Here is a 7,685-nt window from a genome sequence, read left to right as displayed (position 1 = left end):
ATACAAGGCCACCGGGCAATTTTGGGTTCAATCGGATCCAAATTGGTACATGTTCACTCAATTTTCAGGTTGCAGATTAGTCCTTTGACTTTTGGCAAAATTAGGGTCTGAAAGTCTCAACTGCTGACTCACATAACTCGATTTGAAGTGATCCACATAGACCAATCACAATAGTTAGCAGAAACTACACAATCTTTGTGAAAGAATAGCTAACTTGATCAAAATTGATACAGGAATCAGGTTCCAGACAAGGAATCTGCAGCTTGACAGAAGTTGCAATCAAGTCAAGTGGAAAAAGTTGATAGCAAGTCAATCCGACGGTAAGTACTCTATCCAGGGTTCACAAGTCTATATGAACTTTAGATATGGTCCTATACTAGGAAACCAAGGCATATTTGGAGAAACCTCCAGTAGCGTATCCACAGAAGAGAGTGTGAATCAAGGCAATCCCTTGCACACTATCCTTGAAGAAGTCTCAGACAATTTTTCAGATTCAACATTTGAAATGTCTTCCTATTCAACTCACTCAGAAATCGGAACGACAGTGCGCTACAAGCATAACTCTCATTTTATAAGACTAATCGCCATGGAGCTCAGGTTTACCTGGACCCCAACGAAGAGTGTGCTATTCGCATTGATGACCATGGTATTGAGTTTGAAGAGGAGATCAGGGCAAACAAACAAGGAAAAATGTACATGGATACAAACGAAACTCAGTATTTACAAGTTGAAAACCCTGACGTGATAAACAAATGGGAGTTAGAACTAGACACCATAATTCCAAATATGGCAGCAAAAGAAGGACCACCAAATTTAGAATTAGGGATACGATCAAGTTGATTTAAAGCCTTTGAAACGGCTTAGTATAGACAATTCTAGGATCGGAGTCTATTGTTAGGAGGATAGAAATGTCAAGGATCTTCTGTGGACTTTGCATGCCAAATCGGGACAATTAACACCCATGAAGATCATCTATATCTTCAAGATCAAAGATAAGGGTTCAACAGATCTACCAACCTACCTGTTTAAGGATTTTTATAACAACAATTTCATTATGATGACTCCTGAGGAGGTGGAACAAACCAAATACCAAGGGTATTCCATAAGGGATTGGATATTGGGCCACCGAGTAGAAACTATTCCAAGATAACAACACCGTGAGAGATCTTCTAAGAGTAACGTTAAGAAACCAAAAATCACCTCATCACAAAGAAAACCAGGTGACACTAAAGCCAGTCTAGGGCTACATGAGTCATTATTTCCAACAGACTGGTTTGAAGGACTCGGAATGGGAGCAACTCCCAGGAGACCGGGAGTTGAACCAAATAGACGTGTCAGACCAGCTGATCTGTAGAAATAGGTCAAAAAATACAGTGGATTTGGGGATCCCTATGACCACTTAGCAAGCTTTAAGCAAGTGCTAAAAGTAGAATGCATATTCAATTTTTATACTCAATTCGAGGGGTTTGGAATGACATTAGAAGGAAAAGCATTAACATGGTTTCAAAACATTCCACCAAGGTCAATCATGGACTTGAATACCTTAGCTCAAGGATTTGTAACGGGGATCAAACACAATATGGTAGCTCAAATCTACAGTTTTAAACAGAAACAAGGTGAGTCTGTTAGGGATTGTGCAACTCGAATGAAACAATACATTGCCAGATGCCCAGAGCTAGAGATACCTACAGAAGAACGACTAGTATCATTGTTTCTAGAGGGATTGCTAAACAAAGAACTTCATGCTATACTGTATAGCAAGAAGCATACAACCCTAGAAGAGTGTGTGTTAGATGCTATTGACTTAGGAGACAATTGTGATACTTTCAATGCAGAAGATGTTCCTAAGGATAATCAAAGTGAGAAAACAGCATCCACTAAATCGGCTCAAGTGGGAACGGCTGCTGCAGCACTGCTTTCAGCCATAGAAGACATGCTCAAAAGGATGAATGGCATGATGAATAGCATGCAAAAAGCACCTATGAGAGGACCAGGACAAGGGATACCTCAACAAGGACAACCAATTAGGCCGCAAAAATGGTGTGCAATCGAGGGTAAATGGACCAACCATGAGACCAATGAGTGTTATTACCAACCAAAGTATGATGGGAATGTTCAATACGTGCCTATGAGGCCACAAGGACAACCCATGTACAGATATCATCCTAACATGGCCCAAGCTCAAAGACCACCGATGGGTATGGAAAGACCTCAACCCGTGTTGGGTCAACAACCTCCATATCCGGGACATAATGCAGTGCCTGTAAAGTACATGCATCCAGAGGGAGTCATAGATGAGCAAGCACTAGTAAGGTTGTTACACCCTATGTTGAGCCTAGTCCATCTACAACAATGATAGAAGGAGATTGATATAATTCACATCCACCACCAATGGAAGAACCTGTGACTTATGCTACACCAAAGCTTGCACCAATGTACTATGTGGCTAATCAAGGTGTCAGACCTCCTATGGTAAAACCCATGATTAAGCCAAGAACTTGAAACTGTCATAACTGTGGTGCAGATGATCATTGGAAAAATGAATGCCCAGAGCCTGACAAGAATCTCAAGCCAATTGAAGCTTATTGCTTACAATGTTGCAAAAAGGGAGGACACTTCCCGAAAGATTGTCCAAAAAGTCCTTTAAACAAGGGTAAAACAGTAGTGAACGTAGTCCAAGTGATACCTAGTAGCTCATCTGAGAGTGACCCGATTGTTCCAATCAAGGTAATCACCAGAGCCCAAGCTAAGAAAAAGAAACATAACTCCTTTGTTGATTCAAAAAATACAAAAATTTCGTCTCAAAAGACCAAAAGAAGCAGAAACAAAAGGTATGAGATGAGAAAACAGAAACAAAGGGCTGAAATCGAGGAGAAAGTAAAGAAGCTATTTCCAAGAAAAGGTGAAAGAAATTGGAAGCAAAATCAAGAAGACCACCATGAAATCTAGAGGATCAATTTTGGTTGACAAAATATTTGAGCCTATTAATGCATCCTTGGAAGCCTACCAAGCAGGACTTAAAGTAGGCCAAAACATGGAAAACAAATGAAAAAACTATCCTTCTCCAGACATGGAAGCAGCTAAGCTTGAAGCCTATCAAAATTTGGTACGAATCAAGCAAGAGATGATGGAGAAACAAAAACCCAAGCTTGAAAATATGGCAAAACCTGAGGAGCTTGAGGTAAGAGCCAATAAAGAAAAATCCAAAATGGTGGTAGAACCCCACCTTTAAACAAAAGAGCCAGAACTTATAGTGTCGGACAATGAAGATGCCTTATAAGGAATTCCATTCGTAGAAGAAGACTAGCCAGGATACTTATGGAAAAAAGTCAGAGAGATCAATGATGGGAGCCTAACTCTAAAGTCAGCTCCTGTAGAGGAAGTATGGCTAGACAATCTACCTCCTGATATGGACATGGATGTACAATCCTTGTATGGGGATTCCGGATCTAAAGCTTCAGGGATGTCTAGACCATTGACCTTGAAAACACTACCCTCTTACTTGGGAGATAATGAAGATGAACCCATAGTGTGTAAAACCACTCACGTAAAAAGAGCAGAACAGAATCAGAAGTAGATAACATCCATTCAACCATGTCTACACCTATCCAATGCACTCTTACTTTGGGAGAACTATTGAAAATCAAGCCATATCTATGGAATGATCTACAAAAAACCCTAGAGAAGGTGGAAATAACAGGACTAATCGCAAAAAAATTGGGAAAATTGAAAACACGAAATGAAAAACAAAGAGATTCGATCTGTTCCAATGAACAAAGTTGGAGAATACTATGAAGGGGAAGAAGGAAACACAACCCTTCTATTAAAATGTAATGACATAGAAACTATGGCAATACTGGATAGTGGGACAGGCATAGCCATAGCCACAAAAGCAGTATGGGAATCCTGGGGACAACCAGCCATTAGACAAACTGGAATGAAATTGCAATTGGCTGATGGACACATTGAAAGACCATTAGGACTGCTTGAAAAAGTGATAGTTAATTCTTGTGGGATTGAATATCAACACACTTTTGCCATAGGAGACTTTGGAAAGAAACTCAATTATGAAATCATACTGGTAAGACCTTTCATGCGACATGTCATAATAATCAATATCTAATTCTCCTAAATGATTTTCTCATATTAAACTGATCATTTAATGTGGGGAAGTGCCAAGGGAGAAAAAGCTAGAATATTGGTTAAGTTAGCAGACCGGCCACAGTAGGGATCCAAAGGAGGGAAAATAGGGATCCAAAGGGGGGGCCATCTGCAAAAGAGCCATGTGAAACAACGGGCTAAAAAGACCCTAAGGTTCAGCCCATTAAGACTTCCAAAATGCTAAGGTTCCAAAATTCAAAGGTTGTGTCCAAAGGTTAACCTTAGGGAAAATTGGATGCTTAGTGTGTACCCAAAAAGTCTTTCTGCATCCCTACATGGGAGGGGGCGAGCCCCAAAGCTAGGGGATGAGAGAGAAAACCACACACACACACACAGGCTCCCTTTACACAAAGGGAATGAGGGACACATGTCAGCTTCTTAGGCCAGATGCCCACAAGGTGTGCCCAATTCCTATTGGAAGACCCTTGAAGTGGACCAATGAGAATTAAGCTAGAGTAAATCTAGTTTAATTAATTTAAAAACATTTAATAAAAGAAACCAATAAGAATTAAGTGTCCTAGAAGACTATTGGGCAGTCTCCCAAGGGGTCCAATGAGCATTCAGAAGCCCCATGGCTTGCATGATTCCTATTGGCCAGGAGGCAAAGGGGTCCAATGAGAGTTTAGTTTAATTATTTAATTATCTAAAGCTCTCACAAAAGGGGAAAGGGGGACACATGTCAGAAGGCTATCACTTATGCTGCTTAATTCCTATTGGCTTGACCTGGGGAGGTCCAATGAGGAAAAAGCCAGCCTAACTTAGCAGCTAGGGCTCGCCCAAGAGAGAGAGGGGGCTGATTTTTGCTTGGCATTCACTCACACACTCTCACACTTGACCATGTGTGAAGGGAAAACACTCTATCTCCTCCCAAGCTTTAATGGAGAGCTCATCACCTACTCCAAGCTTGTGAGATAGAAGCCTACATCAACACCCTCTTGGCATGTGGATGCAAATCCAACCAAGAGCCAAGCTTCAATGCATGCTCATCTTCTCTACCAAGCTAATTACTAAGCTAAGCTATGCTAATATGAGTGATTATGTGAGGAGATGTACTTCTTTCTCGTAAGATACTTCTTTTTCCTCTCAATCTACTCTCATACCCTGCTAGCTCTCACCATCTTCGAAGGTGTGTGAGGTCTTGGGTCTGAGAACGGGGATAATTCAAGTTGTGTTTGATTAAGTGTTTTTTGCTTGGTGTATGAAGCTTCCATCTTCATTGCACTAGCTAGTCTTGAAGGAACACAAAGAATTGTATTGTACAATGTCTCTCTTGATGGGAGAAACCATAATACAAAGCCTTTTGGAGGGGGGACCGGCTCCATGCAAATCCGGTCCTCAACTGTTGTCAATAGCTTAATTGCTCTCTCTCTTTTGAAAGTATTGTCGATGCTATCTAACTAGGTGTTATGCTTTTTGTTGCTCTCTCCACCCAAGCACTCTTGTAATTCTCATTAGGAATCTATTCTAATGAAATGCCCACTATGTTCATGCTAATTTCCGCTCCAAATAAGATTTTAGGCCATTAAATGTTACATTGGTATCAGAGCTCAAGGTTTCTCTTTTCTTGCTCAAGAAGGGAGGTCCTCAAGCTAGCTACAAATGGTTGGTATTATTAATTGCCTGTGAGTAAGTAGAATAGGGATTTTTCAGCCTTGCAGTGCGCCTGCCTTTGTGCAGTTAACGGGGCATCACCGTCGAGAGCTATGGTCTTAATAGTGGAGTCCTATGGGGCTTGCCTACGGCTTAACCACTATTGAGCTATTAGAAGCTTGACAGGAGCCGGTGCTGTTTTGGTGTCGAAAGACCCTCTCTTCTATTCCTTGCAATTAATGGTATTCGAGCCGCGGGTACAGTAGCTTGAGTGCTTTTTCTAAAGGGGTAAAGAGGAGTAGCAACTAGGGCTTGAAGTGCCAAAGTACACCTAAAAATTTTACACCTAAAAGTTGTTAGAATGGCTGACAATATTAAAGAGAGTGAAATTAATGTTGATAACTTTGATTTTGCTCATGAGCAAGCTACTAATGATGCTTCAATGCTTGTTAATTATCTTGTTTCTAGGCTTCAACAAGCCATGGGCAATCCATCTCTCCAAAGTGAAGTGCAACGGCAGCTCCGTGCTCACGGGATTCTCCAAGTTCATCACCATGACGAGAGAACACCTAGGAAGCCTCCTTGTGAGACTACCAAAAGAGGTCTCTCTCCGATTCGGGAAGAAGAAGAGAATCCATATGAAGGGCTCAAGAACTTACTTCTTGATGATGCATCTCCTTCCCAAAGGAGAACTCAAGAGCCTCCACCGAAGGAATGAGAAAGAAGCGAGTCTCCCGCCACCTCGGCGGAGATGGCTCCACGAAGACGGCGGGCTAAACGCTCTCCATCACCACCAAAGCGGAGAAGACCATCACACTCTTCTCCACGCCATAATTCAAAGAGGGATGATAAAAAGCAAGAGAAGAAAAAGGCGAGAAAGAGGACACCCTCTTCTCCATCTTCTTCATCCTCTTCCTCTTATGAAAGCTATGGTGAAGATGACAAAGATCAAGACAAGAAAAAGGCGAGAAAGAGGTCACCCTCTTCTCCATCTTCTTCAAATTCTTCATCTTCTGAAGAAAGTGATGGTGCAACTTTTGAACCATCAAAAAGAAGAGGCCATAGGAAATCCTATGCCGCATGGAAGAGGTCGTCCAAGCTGAAGAAATTCAAAGAGGGAGGGAAGAGCATCTCTTTCCTTACCTATGATGGCACCTTCGGTGCTACAGACAAAGTTTTGGCCTTTATCCAGCAATTCGATGCGGCGTTTGGAGATGAGGGCTTCACGGAGTCCTCTAAGCTACGCCATGTAGCTATGCACTTTCAAAAGTCCGCCAGACAATGGTGGTCTAGCCTACGAGCCAACGGTGAAGCTCCACGAACATGGAAGGCTTTAAGAGCTTCCATTATGAAGCAGTTTTTGGCCACCGATGCCAAAGACAAAGTACTCACCGAATGGCGAAGCTTAAAGCTCTCTCCCAATGAATCCATCCACAAATATGTAGACAAGTTTTGGGACCTACAACTCAAAGCCACTGTCTTCAAAAAGTTGGATTTTGGAGAGCAAAAGCAACAATTTTGTGCGGGCTTAACCGAAGAAATGACGGAGTATGTCAACTCCCAAAGGCCACGTACCATATCGGCGGTAATACACCATACTATGGTGGCCTCGCGAATCAATTTCCAAACGGGGGGTAAAAGAAATAATAAGCCCCCGGAAAACAAGGGTTCCAATGAGCCTAAGGGGAAGGACAATGTCCAAAAGTCTCCTAAGGGCAATTCCAACAAAGCTAAAGAGAAGGGAGTTTACAAAGGAAAGAATAAACTCTCTCCTGAAGAGCTTGAGCGTTATCGTAAAGATAACCGGTGTTTCAAGTGCGGCGAACAAGGGCATGCGTACCGCGCTTGTCCCCAAAAGAACAACCGCCAAGATCCTCCTAGAGCTTCTTTGGTTGAAATCCAAGAGGAGGAGATTCACCAAACTCATCACAAAG

This window comes from Adiantum capillus-veneris, chromosome 30, assembly GCF_014529385.1.
Source record: "Adiantum capillus-veneris isolate H3 chromosome 30, ASM1452938v2, whole genome shotgun sequence".
NCBI lineage: Eukaryota > Viridiplantae > Streptophyta > Polypodiopsida > Polypodiales > Pteridaceae > Adiantum > Adiantum capillus-veneris.
The sequence above is the reverse complement of the archived record's forward strand: the minus strand, read 5'-3'. Positions refer to the sequence as shown.